The 27,246-nt window shown below is 41.8% G+C and overlaps 1 long non-coding RNA gene across 1 annotated transcript in view; it reads right to left on the minus strand.

Moving 5' to 3' along the window:
- Positions 1 to 375: 375 nt before the first annotated feature.
- Positions 376 to 27,246, minus strand: part of LOC117351599 — a 35,708-nt gene continuing 8,837 nt past the window's right edge. Inside the window, exons 2-3 of the long non-coding RNA XR_004537486.1 lie at positions 21,334 to 21,502; positions 376 to 679 (exon numbers count right to left, since the gene is read on the minus strand). This is a non-coding gene — a long non-coding RNA (uncharacterized LOC117351599). The remainder of the gene's footprint in view (positions 680 to 21,333; positions 21,503 to 27,246) is intronic.

The raw sequence follows: 27,246 nt of genomic DNA on the forward strand, positions 1-27,246 counted from the left end.
CAGAGAATCCCCAGGCCAAGAGTCCTGCTTTTTTTTGGGGGGGGGGGTTACTTTTTGTTTGATGCAGTTTGACTGGTTGAGCAGGATGCCTACTTAACAAATCAGACTGCATCAAGGAAGAAATAAACAAACAAAAAACCCAGGGCTCTAGAGCTGATTCACTAAATCCCTGAAAACCCTCACAACATACAACATTTTAAACACTAAAGCATAACTTCATTATAAGCTGGAAAAATAGAAATAGTCTATCATATTGGCAATTAAGAAGGCATAAATCTCAGAAGAAAGCCCATATTAAACAATAGTGGTTTATTTTGGTACACTGAAGTCAGATTAATCCTTCTCATTTAATGTTACTGTAATAACCACTGCGACTTTATGGAATCAATAAAAAAAAAGTAGAGGTTTTAAGGATCTTCGCCATTTTTCCTTTAGTTTAATTAAAATAATCAGATTCTAAATATAATAGAAGAAAGTTGGGAGTACAGAGAGTTTAATTGTCAAGGGAATGGCAAGTTTGAGTATACGGGCTGGCAGCCATATGGAGGCAGCAAAATGAAGTCGGTGAATGACAGCCCGTCCCTGTGGCATTATCATTAATTCCGAGAGCAGAGACGTGATTGATGTGCCAGTTCCCTGCCGCTTGGAGTCTCAGACTGATGGATCCACATCACTGCTACTGAGAAAGAGAAGCAGTCAGGAAAGAAGGCAGGAAGAAGAAAGAAATGGAGATATGGAGAAAAATGAAGAAAAGTGAAATCCAGGAGGGGACAGAGAAATGAACAATTGTACAGTGACAGAATGGGAATAACATGGAATTCTTAAACCTTTTCATCAAATAATTTTTATTGTCTTATCTTGTTTGCCTACCAGCATAGGAAATTTTGCTTCAGTTTTAATCACTAGTGACTTGTTCCATGAACTGTTCATCGAAAGTGAATGAAATGTATTTTTTTTTTTTTTTTTTTCATTCACTTTCGATGAACAACTGCTGGAGAAGCAGCTCTTCCTTACTTTCATCTCCTTACATAAATTTACTATCTTACATAAAATTACAATTGTTCTGTGAATTTTAAATCTTACAAGTGTTTCCTTATGTCTCCACTGATTCTGCCAGTTCCTTCTACTAGAAGACAACCTATTAGAAATTCACAGAAGCACAACAATCTGGATTTCCAAGCAGCTTTTGTTCATCCTGTCAAGCAGTCATGCTTCTAGCTGAGTTTTCTATAATCCACAAGAGTTATTTCAGAGAAAAATAAACTAAAAACTGGCCACATCATACCAAAGATGAAAATGCTATAATGCCCTCATATCGCTCTATGGTACAGCCGCACCTTGAATGCTGTGTACAATTCTAGTCACTATATCTGAAAAAAGATATAGCAGAATTAGAAAAGGTATAGAAAAGGGTGACAAAAATAATAAGCAGGATGGGATGACTTCCCTATGAAGAAAGGCTAAAGCAGCTAGGGCTTTTCAGCTTCAAGAAGAGACAGCTCAAGTGTGATATGATAAAGGTCTATAAAATACTAAGTGGAGTGGAAAGGGTAGATATGAATCACTTGTTTACCCTTTCCAAAAATACTAGGACTAGGGTACTTGCAATGAAGCTTCTAAATAGTAGATTTAAAACAAACCAGAGCAAATATTTCTTCACACGTGTAATTAAACTCTGGAATTTGTTGCCAGAGAATGTGGTAAAATCAGTTAGGTTAGCAGGGTTTTAAAAAAGGTTTGGATAATTTCCTAAAAGAAAAATCCATAGGCCATTATTGAGATGGCTGATAAGCCGCATGTTTTACTACTTGGGACCTGGGTTGGCCACTGTTGGAAACAAGATGCCGGGCTTGATGGACCTTCGGTCTGTCCCTGTCGGGAGGCAAGCCGGGCCTTATTCTTAACCATCACAGCATAAGCTAAAGAAAAGTGCAAAAAATAATAATGTCATTTAAAAGAAGCTCACAGAGAAAATGATAGCCCAGGTGTAAGTTTAACAACTAGGATTTGCTCTGGTTGATACAAAGTCTTCGTGTCTAATCGTGAGCAAGATCCACTTCTTAGTTCTATCGTTGGCCTTATTTAGGAGTTTGAGTTCTGGACTGCTTATACCAATTGCACCATCACACAACATAGAGTCCTTTCTGCCTAGTACCTGCAAATCCATTACTTAAGTATTCTTCAGCACTATATTCAGGTCAATTTTCAGCAACTGTGCTGATTAAAAATGCACACATTTGGTGCTTCACTGAAAATATGTGTAACTCCTGTTTGCCCAGTGAACATCTGAGTGAGCTACTTTTGAAAATTTTTATTGGACTGTTTGTGAAATCATGGGACAGAAATGTGTGATCTCTTATGGAGAGGAGGAGATAGTGGATGCTGCGGATGGGCAGATGGGATGGGCAATTTGGCCTTTATCTGCCATTGTGTTTCTATGTTTCTATAACCATAAAGCTCTATGACATCACAATGCAAGTGTTAAGAGCCTTAGCCAATAGGGAGAGGAAGAGATAGTGGACGCTGCAGATGGGCAGACTGGATGGGTCATTTGGCCTTTATCTGCCATTATGTTTCTATAACCTTAAAGCTCTATGACATCACAATGCAAGTGTTAAGAGCCTTAGCCAATAGGGAGAGGAAGCGATAGTGGATGCTGCAGATGGGCAGACTGGATGGGTCATTTGGCCTTTATCTGCCATTATGTTTCTATAACCTTAAAGCTCTATGACATCACAATGCAAGTGTTAAGAGCCTTAGCCAATAGGGAGAGGAAGCGATAGTGGATGCTGTGGATGGGCAGACTGGATGGGTCATTTGGCATTTATCTGCCATTATGTTTCTATAACCTTAAAGCTCTATGACATCACAATGCAAGTGTCAAAAGCCTTAGCCAATAGGGAGAGGAAGCGATAGTGGATGCTGTGGATGGGCAGACTGGATGGGTCATTTGGCATTTATCTGCCATTATGTTTCTATAACCTTAAAGCTCTATGACATCACAATGCAAGTGTTAAGAGCCTTAGCCAATAGGGAGAGGAAGAGATAGTGGACGCTGCAGATGGGCAGATTGGATGGGTCATTTGGCCTTTATCTGCCATTATGTTTCTATAACCTTAAAGCTCTATGACATCACAATGCAAGTGTTAAAAGCCAATAGGGAGAGGAAGAGATAGTGGATGCTGCAGATGGGCAGACTAGATCGGCCATCTGACCTTTATCTGCCTTCATGTTTCTATGTTTGTTTAATGGTGCAGTGGCCAGGAGAGCAAAAATCCAAAGACAAGGCCAATCTCATGGGCATGGTGCTTATAGTCCTTCAGTGTCCCTCCAAAGAATAAACTCTTCTTACTACTGTCACTCAGACAGGAGGGTCAACCGTGTTTCTGGAAATTGCAAGAGCTTTTCAAGTGAAAAGGTTACACACTTCTTACTGGTAGAGGGGCTAGAGATCTATATGCCCTTCTCATATGTATAAAGTAGTCACCACCAGTGAATATATAGAGAATGTATAAATCAGAATTGGAATATCCAAGTCAAGATGTCTTGAGGTCCACTAGCAACAAGAACAGGATCTGCCAACATAGAACCTGGCGTGGACATTTATACACTGTTTTCATGTGGTGGGATCCATTTTAGAACCATAAATGCCTATAATATCAACAGGGTCAACATCGCAACATAAATGTACATGTGCCAGTATATACTTGTTTATGTTCTGAAACACCAACTTGCGTTTGTATAAGCCGGTACATATACATTTTTGTCAGCCATTTTAGAATTTTAGGGGTTAATATTCAAAGTGATTTAACTGGCCAAAATGGATCCTGGTAGGTTAAGTGCTTTGAAAATTATCCCCTAAATCTCCTGTTTGGGGATAACTGCTAATTTTCAGTGGCATGTAACTGGTTAGTTCCACTGAACATAATTGGTTTGTACTGAACTGCACATTGGCTATTTTGGGGGTGTTCTGGGGAGCGGAGTCAGCCCTTGACCAGTTAAGTGCCAATATTCAGCATTAATGCATTAACAGGACCACATAAATCGGTCCTATCTTTATGCAGTAACCCACAACTGGTTCAGTGCTAAATATCACACTGAACCAATGCATTAGCCAGCTTCAGAAACCCCAAAATTCAATGCCAGGGCCCAGATTCCTTTCCCTTCTTCTCAACAAGTCTGCCGAAAAAAGATGTTCGAGTCCACGTTTGAATTTCGAGCTCCACACATTTGGAATAAACTCCCTATTTCTCTATGACAGATCACCTCATACTTCTGCTTCCAGAAGACACTTAAGACATAGGAGAGTGTGGCGCAGTGGTTAGAGCTACAGCCTCAGCACCCTGATGTAGGTTCAAACCCCACACTGCTCTTTGTGACCCTGGGCAAGTCACGCAATCCTCCACTGCCCCAGGTACATTAGATAGATAGGGAAAATGCTTGAAGTGCCTGTATGTAAACTGCTTTGAGTGTGGTTGTAAAACTAGAAAAAGGTGGTATACAAGTCCCAATCTCTTTCCCTGATGTCATAATGCCTCATTCCGCCAATAAGACCCAACCTCATCAGTGATCTCACAATGGCTTCATTGTTCTCTACTTGGCTCACTTTTGATATTGTATTGGAGGAGAGTGTGGCACAGTGGTTAGAGCTACAGCCTCAGTACCCTGAGGTTGTGGATTCAAACCCCACACTGCTCCTTGTGACCCTGGGCAAGTCACTTAATCCCCCATTGCCCCAGGTACATTAGAAAGATTGTGAGCCCACTGGGACAGATAAGGAAGTACCTGTATGTGAACCGCTTTGAGTGTGGTTGTGTAACTACAAAAAGGCGGTATACAAGTCCCAACCCCTTTCCCTGATGTCATAATGCCTTATTCCACCAGTAGAAACCGACCTCATCAGTGATGTCACAATAGCTTCATTGTTCTCTACTTGGCTCACTTTTAATATTGTATTGGAGGAGAGTGCGGCACAGTGGTTAGAGCTACAGCCTCAGTACCCCAGATGTTGTAGGTTCAAACCCCACACTGCTCCTTGTGACCCTGGGAAGTCACTTAATCCTCTACTGCCCCAAGTGCATTAGATCAGTGGTTCCCAACCCTGTCTTGGAGGACCACCAGGCCAATCTGGTTTTCAGGCTAGCCCTAAAGAATATGCATGGAGCAGATTTGCATGCCTGCCACTTCCATTATATGCAAATCTTTCTCATGCATATTCATTAGGGCTAGCCTGAAAACCCGATTGGCCTGGTGGTCCTCCAGGACAGGGTTGGGAACCACTGCATTAGATAGATTGTGAGCCCATTGGAACAGACAGGGAAAATGCTTGAAGTATCCGTGTGTAAACTACTTTGAGTGTGGTTGTGAAAAAACTACAAAAAAGCAGGATAAAAGTCACTTTTCCTTATAGGATAACTCTAACCTCATCTTTCACCACCGATCTCTCTCACTTCATTCAATGTTCCATCTGTAATGCTGTACTAAGTGTTTTGTTAGCCGCATTGAATATTTGTTGAAAAATTGTGGATATGAGATCTATATAGCATAGCATATTATAAATATGGCAGCAGTTAGCAAAACACTGATTACCATTGGCTGAGTATTGGGTCCATACATGTATATTTTTTCCAATGCAATTATAAAGTTTGATATCCTTTGCCAATATTGCTTTCGAGAGGAACAAAAACCACCGGGGAATTAAGAGTGCAACCATCTCTACTACCATCTCTGGAGCATTACACATCCCAATGTACTTAATATTTTCTGGAGGTGCGGGATGGGTCCTGGTTCCTTTTTACATATATGGTGGGATTGTACGATGATTAAGATGTTTTGATTGCATGTTACTAATACTTTAACTCAGTGGATCCAGGATCCAGTGCAAATTCTACCACAGGTTTGTTTGCTGGGGGATACAGGCATTCCTTGGCAGACTATGCTTGTGCATATGAGGTTTGATTGCAAAGTATTGGCAATGTACGGCTGTTCCTTCAGGGGAGGAATGGTTTCTTAAGTTCAGCCAATTGGCCCAGATGGAATGTCTTGCTGCAAAGCATTATGGTCATTATGAACAGCAGGAAAGGTCTTAGAAGAAAATTTTTCAATATGTTTAATTATATCTGCGAGCAGAAGTGTGTGTGTGTGTGTGATGGAGGGCCTCTCTAAAGAACCAACAGAGGGGCCGCCACATGGGGCGCAATATGAGTTAGGGGAGGTGGGGATAATATGGATGATTGTGGGGTTGGTATTAGGATGGGGATAGAGATGGCACTGTTTCTTTGAATTCTATGTTTATGAGCGAAAGGAAGGAGAGGGTGGTATGGAGGAAGGTCTGTCACTGACATTGTTTCTTCGGCTCTCCTTAATTGTATACTGTTTTATTTCTGTATTGTTAGAATGTACCATATTGTTGACTTTTATAATCACAAAATTCTAATAAAAATTTATTGAAAAAAAAAAGTGCAGCTTCAGCGTGCAAATCTTGATGTTGGCAAACGAACCTGTGTGCCTTTTTTGAAGTAGAAAACACACCCAGATTATGCCCCAAGGCCATATGCACATTTCCATATGCGCATTTTACCAATAATATTTATGAGCAAAAACACGTGTAATAGAAAAAAAAAAAGTAGATAATAATCAGAACACTTTTGGGCAAACACCGGAAAACATCGTATGAAATAATGTTCTCATTTCCTATGTCATTTCAATTGGATATATTGTACATTCCTAGCTGTAACAAGGAGGACCGAATAATCCACTCCATGTTTTCTGTCAAGGTAATATTGAAACCGCATTTTCTTACAATCCCTTCTTTAAAGGTAATTAATACAAGGCGAAATGAAATATTTTCAGTTACAGCACCCCAGCAATGGAATCATTTACCCATTCATCTTCGAGAAGAATCAGTATTAGAACCAGATTTAAAAGTTCTCTAAAAAGCTTCCTTTTTGTTCATGCTTTCGGGAATTAGCTTAGCATAAATCTACTGATTTCTTTCCCCCCCCCGCCATTAATGCTGTGATCTTGACGAATGAGCATGTTTAGCTAACAGGGTCCCCCTCCGTCAGTGGGGTTTTGTTTCCCGTAATTGTTCTTTTCTTTTGAAATTGTAGTTCCTCCCTTAGCCCCACCTTTTCATGTATGACGTCTATAGTTAGTCCATTGTATGTCTCTATGTGATTAATTTTAATGTACATTGCTTTGAATTTATTAGAAAAGCGTTTTTATCAAATTTTAATAAAACTTCAACTTGAAACTTGATCTCTCATAATGAAAAGCAGGATGAGACTGAAAAAGTGACACAGAAATATTTGTCCCCATCTATCCCATTAAAATACATCTGATGCTCTTCTTAGCATTCTATTTTTGCCATAGACACAGACTAGGAAAAATGTTCCTTTCAAAAGGAAACCCTCAATGTCAACTTTGAACAATAGTTTTCTAAAATAGATGTCTTATTGTCTTTCACCCTCGAGCCCTGCAAGCAGCAGTCTTTCTAAGTTCCCATTAACAAATCTTCTGTCTTCCTCTGGCCATGCTCTGAGCAATGAGAAGTTTCTCTCTTGGAGTTTTGTCCAATTTGTTTCTAATTAATTCAGCAGAGCAGACTTTCTGTTCTTGTATTGACAATCTACATAAATAGACTGTGTCATGTATTCTGGCCTTGCAGACAGTCTTTGTGTATTTCTTCAAGTCATGCCATGTTGTGTTATCATTCTTAAAGGCATCTTTTCTTAAATGCAAATAATCATCAGTTATCCAAGTCTTTTAACACCTACTTCAGTGCCTGGAAAAATACAAGTTCTTGACTACAGCTGACTCCTGTCGGTTCTTAAGCAGGATGTTTCAGTGACTGAACTCAAAAAAAAGCTCAGAGGGATAAAATACCTTGACCCCCCCCCCCCTTGTTTCTCATCATCCTCAGTATCATTTTTTTTTTCTCTTCTTCATTTTTTCTTCCAAACAACCTTGAATTACTCTGTAATCTCTCTCAGACCCTGCAAAATTCCAGTCAATTTTCCCAGGTCTTGGTCTATATTAATTAGAACAGGATTTCAATTAATGGTCTCCTATTGTAATGGATTTTGGTGCACCTAATTGAACTGAGAAATAATAAAATAATTATTTTTCCAATGGACGTAAGGAGCTGAAATACCAATCACCATGACAAGTGCTCCTTAGAAAGCAGTGTATGTAATCTTCTGCAGTAGATGTGTTTTCTCTCTCTCACACCTCTTCATAATGTCATTTGTGATGTTAATAACACCAGAGGAAAAAATGATTATTTTCTCTGCAGTGCTCTGCCATCAGTATAGAAGGGACGGCAAGTCTTTCTTCTGTGCAAACTGGGTTTCTTCTGAATACTAGCTCTCACTATAAGAAAAACTGGGTGGGAACGTTAGGCCACAGTTACTTGAATGTCTGTAAAGGGTAAAGGTTCATGGGTTTGGCAACTGAGTTTTAATGCCAAAAAGTGTAAGATTATGCACCTTGGCAGTGGAAACCCATGCAAAACTTACACCCTAAATGGTGAGACCTTAACAAGAACTGTGGCAGAACGGGACCTAGGAGTAATCATTAGTGAAGATATGAAGGTGGGGAAAGCTTCAGCCAAGGCTAGACAAATTCTGGGTTGCATACGAAGAAGTTTTGACAGCCGAAAGCCTGAAGTTGTGATGCCATTGTACAGGTCCATGGTGAAACCTCATCTGGAATATTGTGTTCACTTTTGGAGGCCACATTATCAAAAGGATAAGCTGAGAGAGGAGAGACATGATAGAGACATTCAAATATGTTACTGGCCGTATTGAGGTGGAAGAAGACATCTTTTTCCTTACAGGACCTACGGTAACAAGAGGGCATCTGTTAAAAATCAAGGGTGGGAGATTTCATGGTGATATTAGGAAGTATTTCTTTACCGAAAGGGTGGTTGATCATTGGAATGATCTTCCACTCAAGGTAGTTGAGGCCAGCAACGTGCTTGATTTTATGAAAAAATGGAATAAACTTACACTTCCTCGAAGTGGATTCACTTCGAGGAAGTGCTTAAGGGGGAGGGTTCTCGAGTGGGCAGACTTTTTGGGCCGATGTTTCTATGATATACATTTATTAAAAACAGGTATATCTTCGCTCTTCTGGGCTCAAAATCTAACCCTCTCTTCTACGAAACCGCACTAGCAGTTTCTAGCGTGGGGAGCCGCATTGAATGGCCCAACGCTTCTGACACTCATAGGAACTCAATGAGCATTGGGAGCAAAGTGGGCCATTCAGTGCTCTGTGCAAAAAACTGCTAGCGCGGTTTTAAAGAAGAGGGGGTAAGGCTGTTTCTCAACTCGGTCCTGGAGTACCCTCCCCCCCTTGCCAGTCAGGTTTCCAGGATGAGACATCCCATGATAATTTTGTGATTGGAAAGCATTCGCATTAAAATCAAGTTGCTTATATACTGTACAGTCACATCCTTTAGTTGTCGATAAATTTCTTGTCATTATTACAATTGCCCCTGCTTTGTCTGCACGTCTAATCACAACTGAAGCTTCTGGCCCTGATTCTGCAAAGTGCTCCCGATTGTAGGCAGCTGTAGGCTCCCCAGGCAGGCTGCCTATATTGAAAGCGCATCCAGGGAGCCTAGAGAGGTCCTCAAGCCCGCCTAAGCTCGCCTAAGGCTAGGCGGTAGCCTTAAGCGAACCTAGGCGGCCCTACGGGTCTCCCTAGCAGAGCAGGAGACACTTACAATGTAGGCTAGCAAAATGCTGGCCTACATGGTAAGTAGACACGGCCGCTATACCTAATCGTGGCAAGGATCTCCCTGCCTCGATTAGTATAGCGGACGCGGCTACGACCGCCAGTCTCCCCTCCCCAACCCCCCCGATGATCGCGGCAGGAGGGTGCTCAACCCCTTCTGCTGATAAAACCTGCGATTGCCGGCAGGAGGGTGTCCAACTCCTCCTGCCGGATCCCCCAACGGCCACCCCCTAAGATCGCCGGCAGGAGGGTACCCAACCCCTCCTCCTGGACCCCCCCCAATGAAAGCCCCACCCCAGAACCCCTCCTTGGGCTTACCTTCATTTTGGCCGGACGGCAACTCTCACTGTCCAGCCAGCAGGCCCGCCTCCGTCCAAATGAGGCGGGCCTGCCCCTCCACTGCCCAACCCACAGGATCCTAGGGCCTGATTGGTCCAAGCGCCTAAGGCTCCTCATTTGGAGAGTCGGCAACAGTCGCTTCTTCTCTTGATCAGCCAACCCAATCGGTGTCCCAAATTTGTTTTGTGAATTGGGTCCTTGCCTACTTTGCATGCTGTTCCCCTCATTTGCATGCGCGATCAAAAGCGGATCGCAGGAGAGGTTAGTGAATCAGGCCGGAGGGTAATCGGGTTGGAAAGGGGTCACAAACCGATCAGTACATGTTTGGTTTGCTTTGTGAATCTAGCCCTTTGTCACCTCTCATTAAAATCAGACAGTGGTCTCTTACAATCCTGCAAGGTAGCCCACTGTTTCTTCCTCTGCCAATTTACGAAGTTCATCTTCCATTTTCTTTTGCAATGTTTGAATCAGCAACAACATTAGATCAAGTGAACCCCGATTCACGATAGAATATGTAAATCAGAAGTTTGGTCTATTTAACAAGAGAAAAATTTAGGGCAATGAAAATGTGGTATGAGCTCTATCTGTGACATTACTGAAGAAACATAGGTTTTTGAATGGAAAAGAGGGAATGTCAAAATTACTTTGGATAATACTACTTTGTGTACATCCAAGGGTGTCATTTATGTCATTAGATGCCCATATAATAATAAGACAAACATCACAGAGGTTTAAAACTTGTATGGCTGAACATAAATATTGTATTACCAATATTGTATAAAAACATATAACTATGTATGTATACTTGCAACCGTTCAGAGCTGCCCTGGGAGGATGGGATATACACAGCTTTAGAGCAGGGGTTCTTAACCCAGTGCTCATGACACTCAGCTGTTCAGGATCTGCAGGAGTTCCCAGTTGCCAAATTTATTTAACATTTGCTCTACCGATTGGCAAAAGCATCTATGCGGTTTACATTTCATTAAGTTTCCAAGTTTATTTGTTCTTTGATATACGGTTTATCAAAAACACACCTAAACAGTTTACAATTATCAGAGTATTGTTAAAATTAAATAAAAACTTTAAAACTTTAAAATTTTTAAAATGTAAATAGGAAAAAAAAAAGAAAAGTGGCAGGGGAATGACAAGACATTTAGACATACTGGAATAAAAAGGGAAAAGTGGGAGATGGGAAGAGCTTAAATACAATGGCAAAAATAAAATTAGAAAAATAGAGGAAAGAAACAGGAGGGAATTAGGGGTCGCTTCAGAAGAAGCATTTAAAAAAAAAATTGATACTGCCGATTACAAGGAAGCTGTTTGGGCTGACATTAACACAAAGTAGAAATAAAGTAGAAAATGGAACTACAAAATTGATAGCAAAGTAAGTATAAAAACGAAATATGTGCTCCTAAATCCAGATTGATCATCACTGAGTCCTGCCTGAAAGACGGGAAATTAAATAAAAATGATCAACCAAATGCATTCACAAATAAAAAGATTTTAAAAGGGTTTTAAAATGTCTAAGGTGGGACTCAAGTTGGATATGATTTGGGAGGGCATTCCAACGTTGTGGACCATTGACTGAAAAAACACATTCTCTGGCGGATGTATAGTGTATGTGCTATATCTTACAGAAGGAATTCCAAGAGTTTTCTGAAGAGAATGGAGTGTATGAGATGGTGAATACGGGATCAAATAATGATCAAAATAAGGAGATTGAGTAGATCATGTCTTAAAGACCAAAGGCAGAATCTTCCATTGCATGCAAATATATCTTGTGGTTTCATTGTATGCAAATATATCTCATGTATATTTATATAATGCCCTAATTGGTTTAGTATATACATGTATATTCATTGTGGTCATCTTGAAAACCAGACTGGCATGACGTGTCTTGAGGACTGGGTTGAGAACCCCTGCTTTAGACAAATACTGAGATTTCGGCACCCTTTATCATCGGCACCCTGACTCACTGCCTCATAGGCGGGGAGGGGGGAAGGCGGAGAGGAATGGAGGGAGAGAAACTAGATTGTGGGTGTGGGGCTACCAATGCAAAGGATGGGTCAGGGTGCCACAATCCCTTGAGTTGGCCCTGCAGGTCAGTATGGACTGGAATGGGTTTTGACGGAATCTCCAGTAGTTGGGAGGTAAGGCCAGTACAGGGCAGCCTTTTTACATTCTGTGTCTTGAAATGGATGAGGAATGCTGCGAGTACAGCTCTTGTATATCTCATTGGGACAGGAGAAGACATCATATACCCGCAGTGACATAGTAAGGGTAGGTGCCCCCAACCCCCTCCTTTACGCACCCTGTCCATGCCCCACTCCTCCCACCCTCTACTCCACACTCGCACTCTCCCTTCTCTCCCCACCTGTCATACTTCCTAATCCTCACCAGTGAGAGTGGCTTTTCTCCAGCATGCTCTTCGCACCAGCTTTGGATTTCCCCTCTGATGCCCCTTGACCCAGAAGTGATTCAGAGGGGAACCAGGCTGGCGCGAGCAACAGGCAGGAGAAGTCGCTTGCACTAGTGATGGTCTACAGAGGTACCGGGGGGGGGGGGGGGGAAAGGGATGGCACGATCAGGGTGGGGTGAAGAGGTTCCGGTGCCCCCACTGACACGGTGCCCGAGGTGGTCCACACCCTCTTCCCCCCTTAGTTTGCCACTGTATACTCATAGTGGAACTTAGTGAGTAAAATGTTGTAATACTATCGGATTGCTTTTGGTAATGAAAATGACTGTTGTGCAGTCTAGATAAGACCATGGAGGTCTTTATCTGCTGTCATATACTGTGTTACTATGTAATATTTCCACTAACCAACTAAATATTGGCACTGCTCCGAAACTGCTCTGGAACTAACCAAAAGTGCCTCAGTGGTCCCAGTGGATTTTCAAAGACACCATATTGCTGACAATCCAGGGATGGTTCACTAGCTGCAATTTAACCAGACGAGACCCTCTCCTTCCAGTGAAATCATTTTGAATATCCATCCCCATTTAAATGCATGGGATAAATTTGCATATATTTGGACTTCAGCGTAAAGAGATTTATCTCATGCATATCCATGGTCGCTGCTCTGAAAACCCACCAGGAGAAGTTTGGGGATCTCTATCCTATATTATCAAAACTCACTTAACATAAGACACTTACACAGACAGTGGCAGTGCCCACAAAATTCAGCTCCCACCCCCTCAGTCTCCCACATGCACACACAAAGCATTCTTCTGCTTTATTAATTCAATAATTTATGGTGCATGCTGTTAAACCCTCTGTGAGAGACTGTGACTCCAGCCATTAGCTAAAGGCTGAAGGGTTTCTTAATCAATCATTATTAATAATAATAACCATCAGACGTCAGTCCTGGTAAATACGATAAAAGTAAATCTTACGGCAGCACACTCCAAGGCTCTTATTACAGTAGCAAGAAGTCTTCTTGCCTGCTTAGGGAATTAACTGTTTGTCAGCCAAACAGCACCATTCAATAGACGACACACCTCACCACTTCCAACCTCATGATTTAAAAGAAACAAACCCAAAAACCCTTGATATCCCACCATCCATAGATTAAGGTGACTCACAATAAAAATTCAAAACACTAACCCCGCCCCTTTCACAAAGCCACGTTAGGCTTTTTCATTGCCGGCAGTGACGGTATTAGCTCCGACGCTAATAGAAATTCTATGAGCATTGGAGCTAATACTGCTGCGTCCGGCAATAAAAAAAAGCCTAATGCAGCTTCATAAAAGGGGGAGGGTAAAATATTAAAGGACCTCACGACCTGGAGACGGGGACAAAATGTGAGGTTATCAGATTTGCTGATGACACCAAACTCTGCAGCAGGGTTAGGAACACGGAAGACTGCGAAGCCCTGCAAAGGGACCTAACGAGACTGGAAGACTGGGCAAAAAAGTGGCAAATGAGTTTTAACGTAGAGAAATGCAAAGTCATGCATGTAGGGAAAAAGAACCCGATGTTCAACTACAAAATGGGGGGAACACTGCTAGGGGTGTGTAACCTTGAAAGGGATCTGGGGGTGATGGTTGACACATCACTGAAACCATCGGCGCAGTGTGCGACAGCCTCTAAGAAAGCAAACAGAATGCTGGGCATCATCAAAAAGGGTATCACAACCCGGACGAAGGAAGTCATCATGCCGCTGTATCGCGCAATGGTGCGCCCGCACCTGGAGTACTGTGTTCAATACTGGTCGCCGTACCTCAAGAAGGACATGGCGGTACTCGAGGGAGTGCAGAGGAGGGCGACTAAGCTGATAAAAGGTATGGAAAATTTTCCATACGCTGACAGGTTAAAAATGCTGGGGCTGTTCTCCCTGGAGAAGAGGAGACTTAGAGGGGACATGATAGAAACCTTCAAAATCCTAAAGGGCATAGAGAAAGTGAATAAGAACAGATTCTTCAAACTGTGGGGAGCCACAAGCACTAGGGGTCACTCGGAGAAATTGAAAGGGGACAGGTTTAGAACAAATGCTAGAAAGTTCTTTTTTACGCAGAGGGTGGTGGACACATGGAACGCACTTCCGGAGGAAGTGATAGGCCAGAACTCTGTACAGGGGTTCAAGGAGGGTTTGGATAGGTTCCTGGAGGATAAGGGGATAGAGGGGTACAGATAGAACTTGAGGTAGGTTATAGAAGTGGTCAGTAACCACTTCACAGGTCGCGGACCTGATGGGCTGCCGCGGGAGCGGACCGCTGGGCAGGATGGACCTCTGGTCTGACCCAGTGGAGGCAACTTCTTATGTTCTTATGAATGCCAAATTTCCCCCCCTCCCCTTTTATGAAGTCACATTCAGATTTTATTATTGCCGGCTGCAGCTTTGATGCTCATAGAATTCCTATGAGTGTTGGAGCTAATACCTTCACGGCCGGCGATAAAAAAGCTTAACGCGGCTTTGTAAAAGGGGGTTAAATTTACACTTCTCCCTCCGTATTCGGAGTTTCAGCAATCGCGGTTTCGATTATTCGCAGTTTTTAGCTTGATGGCTCCTCCCCCCCCCCAATTACATCACTGATTCCAAGTGCTTACTGAGAAAATCGCCAATTCCTGACACTTTCTTCACCGTGTTTTGCCTCTCCTTCGGGAACAGGCCAGGTCTCTCATCATGTTCGCGGTTTCACCATATTCACGATGGTTTTTAATAGAAAACAGCGAATAACATATGAAAAAGTTATTTGCATTTTTTCTGCATTCGCGGGTCACAGCGAAGACGGAGAGAGAAGTGTAATCGCTGTTTCCTTCCTCTGCCTAACATATCTCTCACCTTACGTAGCACACCTAACAAGGAATCCGGTCACATTCCATGCCACCCAATAATCTAGAAATATGGTGTGCCAACCTTCAAGTTTATTAGGTTTTTATATACCGCCTATCAAGGTTATCTAAGCGGTTTTTACAAACAGGTACTCAAGCATTTTCCCTCTCTGTCCCGGTGGGCTCACAATCTATCTAATGAACCTGGGGCTATGAAGGACTGAGTGGCTTGCATTCTTAAGAAATCCAATGCAGAGACAGACTGAAGAACAAAATACATTTGATGAACAAATTTTCATTTACCCAGGTATGCCAATGATGAACTTGTATATTCATTACAATTCTCTTGCTGCAGGTCTATGCTATTAACCCACATAATTATTTGTGGCAAACTGGTTTTAGAATAATTATGATAATAATTGTATTATAATCATCAGCATCCTAGTGTATGTATCTATTTGCATAGCATTTTCAGTGGGCCCACTGCCAAATCTACTTAGTGCTTGCCCCAAAGGGCTTCCAATCTAAATGTGAAAATAGGCAGGGCAGGTAGCTGCTTTGTGTCTTAACATGACTAAAATGGTTAAGGGACTGGAGGAGTTGCCGTACATTTCTCCTTCTATCACCATGCCATATTTCTCCCTCCATCACTATTCCCAACATTCCTCCCTCTTGTTTCCCATTCAATCTATCCCTCTGTTCCCTCTCCACCACCATATCCAACATTTCTCCCTCTCATCCTTCTATTCTCCATGTATCTCTACCTCACTCCTCTCTATGCCCAATTTTTCTCTTCCTTTTCCCATGTGCACAATCTCTTTCCCTCTCACTCACACACTCAGGCCCAACAATTGTCCCTTTCTATTCCCTCCCTCCTTATGTCCAAAATTAGTGCTCCCTTCCTCCCTCCCTCCTTCCTATGTCCCGAGTTTGTGCCCTCTCCCCCTCACTGCCTTCCAGCCTTTGTCCTTCCTCCCTCCCTGCTACGCTGAAGCCTGCCTGCCCCAAGCTGACCCACCGCTGATTCCTCCTTCCCCTGGTCTGCCACCATTCCCCATCGCTTGCCGTCCGCCACTCACTCCATTTAATTACCCCCCACTGCTGCTGCAATTCTGGGAAGGGAAGGGCCAGGAGCGTGCAGCGATTGTACGCCAGCCCACAAGCCTTCCCCCCGATGACAATTCTGACATCAGAGAGAAGGTCCGGGCCAGTCAAGCAGCGATTGGCTGGCCTTGACCTTCTCTCTGATGTCAAAATTGGTGTTGGGTGGGGGGGGGATGGAAGGCTTGTGGGCCAGCAGCTTGCAGTCGCTGCAGGCACCTGGCCCTTCCCTTCCTGTAGTTGTGGCAGAAGTGGGGGATAATTAAATCGGGTGGGAGGCAAGCGGGCAGGCATCGAGTGGCGGTGGGCAGCGGTCAGTCCGTGTACCCCCAACTGGCAGTCTGTGTACCCCCTAGGGTATGCGTACCGCAGGTTGAGAATCCCTGTCCTATGAGGCAAGGTTTCCCTTGTGGGACAAGAACTGCTGTTTTGGAGCCAGTACAAATCTTGCCATGCAGCTTCTGCCAGAGACTGTAAAATGACCTGTATCATATTTAAATACCACAAAGAGGGCCCCCCAAAAAAATCACACCAGGTACATAAACAAGATACAAAAAATGGCTGAAGGGTGTTCCTCCTTGAGTGCAGAACTTGTTACCAATACAGTATAATACATTTTTTGTGTAATAATGTGAATCCTCAGTGTGAGGAAGCCCGAATCAGAGAGAGAAGGCTCTAATGCTTTACTGGGCCTAACTAGCCAGTGAGCAAATAGTACCCACTATTTGACCGCACACCATCATAGGAATTCTTGTTTTGTACTAGTGATAATTTAAATAAACTATGCAGTAAGTGAATCAAACAAAAATCATAACTTAACCGCATACAGTTTACGATCATGAGGAAAGCCCCCCTCCCCCCGCCCAAAAATCAACCACAAGAAAGTGTTTGGGAAACATTAGGCAATGATTCCAAATGGAGCTAAACTTAATCACAAGGCGCGTCCATGACGTCACTCGATGAGACCTACGTTCATTGTTATGCCTCATATCTCCTTAATTAAATCAATCAATTTCGGTTCGACCCAGCTCGGTTTCAGGGAACAAACACCCCCCCCCCCCCCCCGCACACACACACTTCTTCAGGAACCTTTAAAAAAATTTGATTTCAAACAACAGACACGCGGCAGATGAGACTTCACCGCTCTAAGAAGTCATTTATTTCTGGCATCTGGGTTTGGGCTTCTTCGAGCTTACTACCTCACACTGAGGATTCACATTATCAAACAAAAATTTTTATTATATTAGGAACAAGTTCTACACTCAAGGAATAATGCCCTTCAGCAATTTCTTGTATTTTTTCTATCATATTTAAATATGCCTTTCAAAAACATCTAGGTAAACTTTGCTATTTGGAATGTCTAAGTTTCTAAAATTGCCTTCAATTCTAAATATTCAGAGCTTCAAATCATCTGTGCCTGTCATTTTTCAAAGCTAATGGCTCCACCATTAGGGAGTATAATAGTTGAAACGAGAGTCAGAGTTGTTTATTGAAGATTTGGATGGCACAAATTGCTATTTTTGTGATTTGATGCCCTTTATATTATATTTGCTAATAGTCTATGTACATTGCTTCACTTCTGTGCAGTGCTGATTAAATAAAGGTTAACAAAATAAATAAAACAAAGCCTGCTGCTAAATGTTTTGCACCCTTTGCCGGGGCAAATTGTTTAGACTTTTTTAAATATTTGTGGTGATTATTGGTTATTACGTCACTTTTTTTTCCTACGTAAATAGCCATGGCTATAAAGAGAAGGTTTTTTTGCATTACATCAAATATGCTTTTTAAAACACTTCTTGGAAGAAAAGATCTTACATTCTTAAAAGCTCATTTTAAAAAATTCCATTTCAGGGTCACATTTCGGAGTGGAGGTTTCCATCTCTTTAACTTTTGTCTCTGTAGGTTATGCTCTTTACTTTCTAATATACAGTAGAGAGCCTTGTTCTTACTGATGGATTTAGGGTTTTATTTTTGTATACTACTGTGATCTTATGAGCTAAATGGTAAATCAAATTGGAAATAAACTGAACTAAGTGATCCGATGAAAAGAGGACATTACGATAGCAGGCTAAAAAATCTATTTGACAGGGACGAACAAACGGATGGTGGGGAGCAATGTTGGTTAAGACGTAGGGTTACCATATGTCTGCAGATAAAGGAGGACTGATTGAGACATCTGGGCTTGACTTCTATTGAAACCAATGGAAGTAAAAGCCAGATATCTCAATCCGTCCTTTTTCTGGAGCAATATGGTAACCCTAGTTAAGGGTCATATGCAGCTGGGCTCTCAAATGTTCGTTCTCAAGGGTACAAGCCAGTGAGTTTTCAGTATATAGTACTCCCTCGAAATTCATGAGGATTCCGTTCTAGGAACCTTCGTGAATTTTGAAAAACCACAAATACGGTTAAAAGGCAGGAGAGGGCACAGGCAGGTACAAAATCGCTCAAGGCAAGAGAGGGCAGCTGGGGCGCCAGCTGGTGCAAAATCACTCGCGGTATGCTCCGACCGCCTCTTTCTGTTACTAAAGTCAGGCTACACCAATCAGGAGCTGCTTTGGCACGCAGCTTCTGATTGGTGTGACCTGAATTTAGTACAGGAAGAGGTGGTCAGAGAACACTACTAATTGCTGATTTGCGAACTGCGAATTCGCAGGGGAACACTGTATCCCTAATTATTTATTTACTAGCTGATGCCCCGGCGTTGCACGGGTATTTAATTATAGCAATAACACTGTAAATGGATTCAAATAAAGATACTTTATAGTGGTGAATGAAAGTATTTTTTTACAGCTTAATAAAAAGTACAAATTCAAATAATAATGTGAAATATTTGACAAAATGAATACAATACAACTAACGCAAAACGTGATTATAAACAACAATTTTAGTTCCACCTCCTGGAGCAAGAACATATAAATTATTGGGTGAACCCACCCTTGAGCAAGCAACATAGAGTTGTGGGCCGCGAGACCCCCAGAACATATCAACCCAGGTAGTGAGGGATCTGCATACCCAGTTTCGTTCAAATCGGTGAAGCCGTTTGTGAATTACTGTGAGAATGGCAGCTTTTTACATTTTTTCCATTGACATGAATGGGTGAAATCTGATTTTGTTTGTAGCTCCACCCACGTGTGCAGGTGGGCCGCGAGACCTCCAGAACATATCACCCCAGGTAGTGAGGGATCCGCATACCAAGTTTCATTCAAAGCGGTCAAGCCGTTTTTGAATTACTGTGAGAATGGCAGCTTTTTACATTTTTTCCATTGACATGAATGGGTGAAATCTGATTTTATGTTTGTAGCTCCGCCCACGTGTGCAGGTGGGCCGCGAGACCCCCAGAACATATCATCCCAGGTAGTGAGGGATCTGCATACCAAGTTTTGTTCAAATCGGTCAAGCCGTTTTTGCGTGATCGCGGCACATACATACACACATATATACACACATACATACCTCCGATTTTATATATATAGATTCCGTTTTCTATGCCGTTCTCCCAGGGGAGCTCAGAGTGGTCTACATCAGTGCAACCCCGTCCTGGAGGACCACCAACCAGCTGGGGTTTGTGGGATAGCCTTAATGAATATGCATGAAGGAGATTTGCTTATAATGGAGGTGATAGATATGCAAATCTGCCCCATGCATTTTAGTGCTGTCCTGAAAACCTGACTGTCTGGTGGTCTCCCAGGATAGGGTTGGGAACCATTGGTCTACATGAATTTATTCAGGTATGTGAGCATTTTCCCCTGTATATTCCAATGAGCTCAAAATCTATCTAATGTACCAGGGGCAATGGGTGGGGAATGGGGGGTTAGGTGACTTGTCAGGGTCACAAAGAGCAACGAGGGTTTGCACCCACAACCTCAGGGTGCTGAGGAAGCTGCATTTCTAACCACTGTGCTGTACTGTATGAGACAGGTTTACATATCCATATTCATTAGGAATATTCTGAAAACCTGGCTGATTTGAGATCTTTCAAGATCCAATTTTGAGACCTCTGGGATAGACATAAGTAGGATAAAAATTCTGCAGGATACACACTGCACTGTGGAGTTTCCCTAGTCAGAAATGCCATGTGTGTAACAGAGAAGTATAGCAGTAGGAAATACCTCTACCATCCATCTGACCAGGATGAAGAGGAAGACTATAAAAGAGAAGCAGTAACAGAGAGTAAAAAGGCTAATGAAATTGGTAATAAAGCAAAAAAAGTGAGAGAATTCAATTACCCAAGTATTGATTGGGTAAATGTCTTATCATGGCAAGCTTGGGAGGTAAAGTTTCTGGATGCCATAAATGACTAGTAAATAGAGCAGATGGTATTGCAATTGACAAGAGAGGGCATTACATTAGACCTGGTTCTCAATGGATTGGAAGATTTGGCACAACAACAGAGCCACAGTCAAATAGTTTAAAGGTGTACTATAGTAGCATATAACTTACAAGAGAGATCCGGTTGAAATGAGAAAGTTTAAAACAAAATTTAAAGGAATATTTATTTCTTTATTTATTTTTAAAAGGGGGTGAGGGGTTGGAGCAACATAGCAGTGGTTCTGGTGTTTTGAGCTCCATTTGTTTTCTTCAATTCATTTGCCACAATATAGGAAACATAACATAAATCTTTATTTATATACCTCAAAAGCCTTTCGGTTTGAGGCAGTTTACAGGAAAAATGGCTGAGGAGAATCAACGAGCTACAGCAATGGAGAAAGGACAGAATTTTGTATAGATTGCATAGAGGGAGGTTAACAAGGTTTTTATAATAGGTAGGAATGTTCATGGTCTTAGAGCAACAACATGAAATAGGGAGTTAGTGGGCCGGGAGTCTTTTCATAAAAAGAATAAAGAATGTCTGTGTGTTTTGCTGGGGGTTAGTTTCCTACCTCTCCTTTGTAGATGGGTTTGTGTTTCCTCCTAGGCTTCCAGGGTTGTCGTCATGATTGTTGCAGTTGTCGAGGTCTTGCCACTTCTGAGTAAGTTGAGCTATTTCAGCAATCATGCTGTGGCTTTCTTCAGGGTATGAGATGGGTTTGTGTGTTGTTGGAGCAGACACTGGAAGGAACAGAAGAGAGAAAGGAGTCCATATCTCCCCAAGAGTCCCGAAGAGCACAGACACACATATTCCCTCCCCACCCACCCTTCACTGCAACTTGAATTTCTTTGGGTGAGGCCTGTTTGGGTGAGGCAACCACTGGTATTACTGGAAGAACCTTACTTAATTTTGTTGTGGAGGCCCTTGACAGCCAGATAAAAACATTGCTGATTTCCAAAGCTTATCGCAACATCCTTTAAGAAAAAAAAAATTGCAAGTAATAACATTTGAAACAGTTGGTTTTCTATTCATAATTTGGGGAAACATCAGATCAGTTGAAAGATTTTGTATCTTCTATCACTGAGCTTTCTGGGGTAACTTCAGAGCATGCAAAGATAATCGTTAAACCGGGGAGATTTGGAAATTAAGTCATCTGAGTCTGCTTTAATTGAGGATGATTTGGAGATCCATAGAAAATTGTAAACAGGGGACGGGCCAAGATGGCGGCGATGGGAGGAGCTGTGAAAGACGCGCTTAGATCTCTCCGAGTTTGCTTCTCCTAATCAATTATACCTTTTCTCCAGATGCCCCATGCGAAGAGGAAAGGGGTGGTCAGGGTCCTTTCCTCGCTGGCCCTGGCGTCCACCCCGCTGCAGCAAACTGTGGATCGCTTCTTTTCGGCCCTTCCGGCGCCTGCATGTCCCAGAGTGGAGAGTCCGGCATTGGGCAACGAAATGAGGGAGCCACTTGCCCTTTTGTGCACTGAAACATATCTGTCTCCTCCGGTATCCCTCATACCTCCATGTCCGGCAACCGCCGAGACGCTGAGGCGAGAGACACGCGTTCCCGGAAGTGGAGACGCGGGGTCTTCCGACGAGGGCACAGCGTCTGTGGCTGGTCAGCTGATGGAAGCAAGCAAGAGAGGGGAGAATCTGTCCTCTCCGATGGAGGTTTCCCTGCATAACATTTGTTTTTTGCTTCAGCAGATGGAGACCAAAATGGAAAAATCATCTGAAGAGGTAACTAAAATAGTGGAGAACTTGGACTCATTAACTAAAACTGTGGAAACAATGAAATTGGATTCTATAGTCCAAATTAAGCAGATGCAGGAGGATATATTGCACTTACAACAGTTCAAGATGGCTTCAATTAAAGGCAGCTCCTCTCTACATAAGAAATTAGAGCAATTTGAAAATTTTAATAGACCGCTTGAACCTCCATATTTTAAATTTTTCACAAATTCCGGGTGTATTGCCTCTCGATTTATTGAAAAGATATTTGATTGAAAATTTTAAGATTTCTTCAAATTGTATACCTCCAATAAATAAAATTTACTATTTACCAAATAAGAAGATATGTGGAAGAGAAGGAGGAGAAAATGAGATTGAAAAAGAGAAAAGGAGGAAAAATAATGAAATAGAATTTGCTAATGTGACTACTCTTCTTGAACAAACAATAACAGATGACACTGATAGAGCTACGCTCTTAGTATCATTAGTATTCGAGCAAGATGTAAATATGATTATGAAATTGTTCTTTAAAAATTCACAATTATTTGGGGACAGAAAATTCAAATTATTTGGGGACAGAAAATATGGATATACCCTGATGTCGCTAAGACTACTCAAGAACGGAGGAAATAATTTCTTTCTATGCGCCAAGATACTATCAATTTGGGAGCAACGTTTCTTCTAGCATACCCCTACAAATGCTTAGTTAGGTATTTGGGAGTTAAATACACATTTTTTTCTCCAAACCATCTGAAGGAATTCTTGGATGTGAAGAAGATCATTAAGGATTGAGGGATAATAGAAATAAAACCGGTGCTTAGATACATTAAGCCTATTTGTTTATTAAATTCCTCCTTAAATTTTCTCTCATAATTTTTTGTTTGACCATCCCCCCATTATAGTGATCTAAGAAGGGGATAAAGGAATATTCTCTTAAGAATGAATTTGTATTACTTTTGGATTGTTTTCCTCCCTGTGTTTATTGTAGCAAGAAGTATTCTTGTAAATTTTGATGAATAAATAGAAATAAATAATAATAATTAAAAAAAAAGAAAATTGTAAACACTGGAGAAGCTTCCCAAAAATAAGAACTTAAGATCAATTCATGTTCCAAAAAAACCCTCATGTGTCACAAAAGGAAATCTTGGAAAAATATATGTTGGAGGTATTGAGACTATTGCCAGATCATTTATTTGCATTTGCTGCTGTGTGTATGTTATGTGTGTAGGTGAGCTCGGGGGAGGCGGACACTGACGAGACTGGAGGTCCCGGGTGGGGACAGCAGAGACAGAGCAGGGAGCCGGCAAGGAAGAGATTTGGAAGAGGGATCAAGAGAGGCAAAATGGAACGGAACGGGAGCGGGGGCAGGACAGGGGAGACAGCACAGAGGATGACCTGGCTGGTCGCCATCTTGTTGGAATATTCATTTCTATCTCTATCTCTACCTCTGTCTTTATATTTTTATCTTTACTTTTCATAAATTGTTTCTTCAGGTACTTTAGTTAGATTGTGAGCCTTTGGGACAGTTAGGGAATTTCCAAGTACCTATCTTATTTATTTTTATTTATTGTATCTTTTAATGCTTCATTTTTGTAAACCACTTAGAAACCTCACGGTTATTAGCGGTATATAAGAATTAAATTAAATTAAATTAAAATTATGCTCCAACATCTCAGATAGAGAGGGATGGGTATTGGGTATTGGCAGTTCTAACCTTAATGGAAATAAAGGTCAAATTATCATATCATCATCCTAGGGAGGTTTTTATACATAGAAATAAATAACTTTAAATTGGCCTTAAATGATGTAGACCTGTAAATAGCTCACTGGGTATGACCCGTCGGGTTTTTTTTGTGGACATCCTGTTCTGGATGAATGAAATTCTTCTATTTTATTGGGGATTCTTCTGTTTTTGTTTTTATGTTATATGGCTTTTTAAATTGCAAACCGCTTCTGATCCACACATTGGAAAATGTGGCATATTAGGCTTCATTAAACCATTTGGAGAGTTCCAGACTTGTCTGGAGCCAACAAAGAAAAGGAAGAAAGTTTCTAATTCTTAGGCCCAGGTTCCATGTAAATATGTGATAAACTTTAGAGAAGTGAAGTATGTTTTTTTATGAACCATCACCAGTGTCATTCTGCTTGTGCAAGAGAAGCCCTTTGCTTACCCCTGGAGAAGAGATTTGAAGGGGTCATATTGCTGCCTAACTTAATTGCTTTAATTGGTTTTAATTGGCATGGCAATTGACCGCTCCCTTAAAAAACGATTAAAAACTTGTCAAAAAAAATTAGGTGCTGGTAGACATGACTTTCAAAAAGAACTTGGACATCTGCAATATAGGCCAGTAAAACCCTGGCCTACATTGCAGATGCCTAAGGGCTCCTTTTACAAAGGTGCGTTAGGGCCTTAACGCGCGGAATAGCGCATGCTAGCCTCTACCGCCTCCTCTTGAGCACTATAGCGTGCCCTAATCCGGGGTGTGCGCTAAAAATGCTAGCACACCTTTGTAAAAGGAGCCCTAAGTTTTCTGGTAGGTGCCTTTAGCCACAATTCTTTAAACGTTACCAAAGCATGACTGACATGGCAGTTGGCACCATTTTTGTAGGTACCATGTACAAAATCTGGCCCATGGACTTCAAAGTTCCATAGCACGGCACTTTGTAAGTCTAAGCGCTTTGAAAATACCCCTCATAGTGTCCTAAATGTCTGCAAGTGTATTGGCTTGTTGGATGCATCAGTGTAACATTTCTTTGGGCCCCTTTTTATAAAGCTGTGGTAGGGTGTCCTACGCGGCAAATGGGCTGTATCGCATTTGCTCTGCTGGCCACCACAGCTTTGTAAAAAGGGTCCTTGTTTTTATCTCTCTGTCTCTCATTATTTTTTGGTCTTTGCCCTCCATTTTGTAGACTTTAAATATAAGTGACAACAAAGGGAGAGTGTGGAGAGTTGAATATCCTGCATGGCCTGTAGTGACTGAGATTGATTCAATTAAGATTCCGGCTTGTAAACAGATAAAAGTGTTGGGCATATGGATGGATTTGACATCCAAGTGTTGGTGATAGTGAGGTCTTCTTTTTTTCATATGCGATTGTGAACTTCTAAAAGCTAAGTTACTCAGCATTTCATATTCTGCTCCTTTCACTGTTTTTCAGCATTATATCTGCTTAATTTCTCTTCTCCCTGTTTCTTCTTTTTTTTAAATTTTTTATTTATTTACCTTTATTTTACATCAAAAGAAATTATTTGATAAAGAAACATAACAATATCCAATAGGAAATAAAATATCAAATAATACTTATACATTACCATGATAGCAGTCCACAACTAAGGAGAGAGAATCAAGCACAAATCAGGGATAGCTGATTATAACAAGAAACCAACAATATTCATAAGATAAATACAGAGCACAACGATTGTATATTAGCTATACGATCTGGTTGGTGACTTTGGTGGGCATCTGAGGGGATACGGAAGCCGCTTTACCCTCCAAGAAAAATTGTAATTGATCGGGTTCATAAAAAACATATCTGCTTGCTTGATAAATACTACAACATTTACATGGAAAGCGCAGCTGAAAGGTAGCTCCTAACCCAATACAGATTGACATAGCATTAGAAATTTTTTACGACGCAATTGCGTCCATTTGGAAACATCAGGAAATATAGCTATTCTTGAACCATAAAATTCAACATTCTCAGTCCTAAAGAATAGACAAAGAACTGTTTCTTTGTCTTGTAAGAAAACAAAGGTCACAAGCAACGTAGCCCTTTCAGAGATTTCAGAATATGAGGACTCAAGAATATTTGTAATATCTAATTCAGTCTGTTGATTTTCTAAGTCCTGAGTCGTTGATTTGGAAGTATTTAGATAGTATAATTTCTGTAAAGGAGGCATTGAGGTCTCTGGATATTTTAAGACTGAAGTTAAGAACTGATGAAAAAGTTCCTTGGGTGATTGTAATCTGGTGACTGGAAAATTAATTAGTCTTAAATTTAAATTCCTGTTAGCGTTTTCCAGATTTTCAATCTTCCTGGACAACATTGCTTTATCTTTAACTTGAAGATTAGAATTTTTCTGTAAATCAGAGACCTGTTTCTCAAATTTATCTAGTCTCTGGTCTTGGTGTTGAATTTTCCCCTCAATATCTTTCAATTGCAATGAAGAAGTTTGCATAGCTGTAATAGAATAGGAGCATACCTTATGAAGGCTTTCAATAGCCTCCCAGAGTGCTTCCAAGTCAATCACGGGTGGTTTCTTCAGCGGGGTCAGGAGGGAAAACAGGAATCGTCGATGAAACTGAAGAGTCCAAATCAGGTTTAAATGTTCCATTTCCTGAACCGCCATGAACTCCTAGTCCCCCATCGCTGGCAATTGTTGTAATGGATCAAGTGAGACTGGAACTGCCTCCGGGGTCAGGGGTAAGCCAGACAGCGCAGGCGGGGTTGATAGTGTCCCCGCCACTTCCTGCAACGCCGTCGGCGTCCCCAACATTCTCCCTGGGCGTGGGGGGGCTCCCAGACCAGCTGGGCTAAGCGAAACTTCGCTTCCCGAAGTCGAGATCGATCCCTCTCGATGAGCCGGAACACCCTGAACAACCGGGACAGCAAATAATGTTATTGCTCTCTGGCGCGTTAGCAAGGTGGCGGAGGAGGCAGGAAGATCACCCCTCTGTTTCCCTCTGCACTTGGGCATATTGAAGAGCAAAGCAAAAAAGGCACAGGATGATTAAGTTGCCGATGCAGGGAGAGCC

This window comes from Geotrypetes seraphini, chromosome 18 (genome assembly GCF_902459505.1).
Source record: "Geotrypetes seraphini chromosome 18, aGeoSer1.1, whole genome shotgun sequence".
NCBI classification, from domain to species: domain Eukaryota; kingdom Metazoa; phylum Chordata; class Amphibia; order Gymnophiona; family Dermophiidae; genus Geotrypetes; species Geotrypetes seraphini.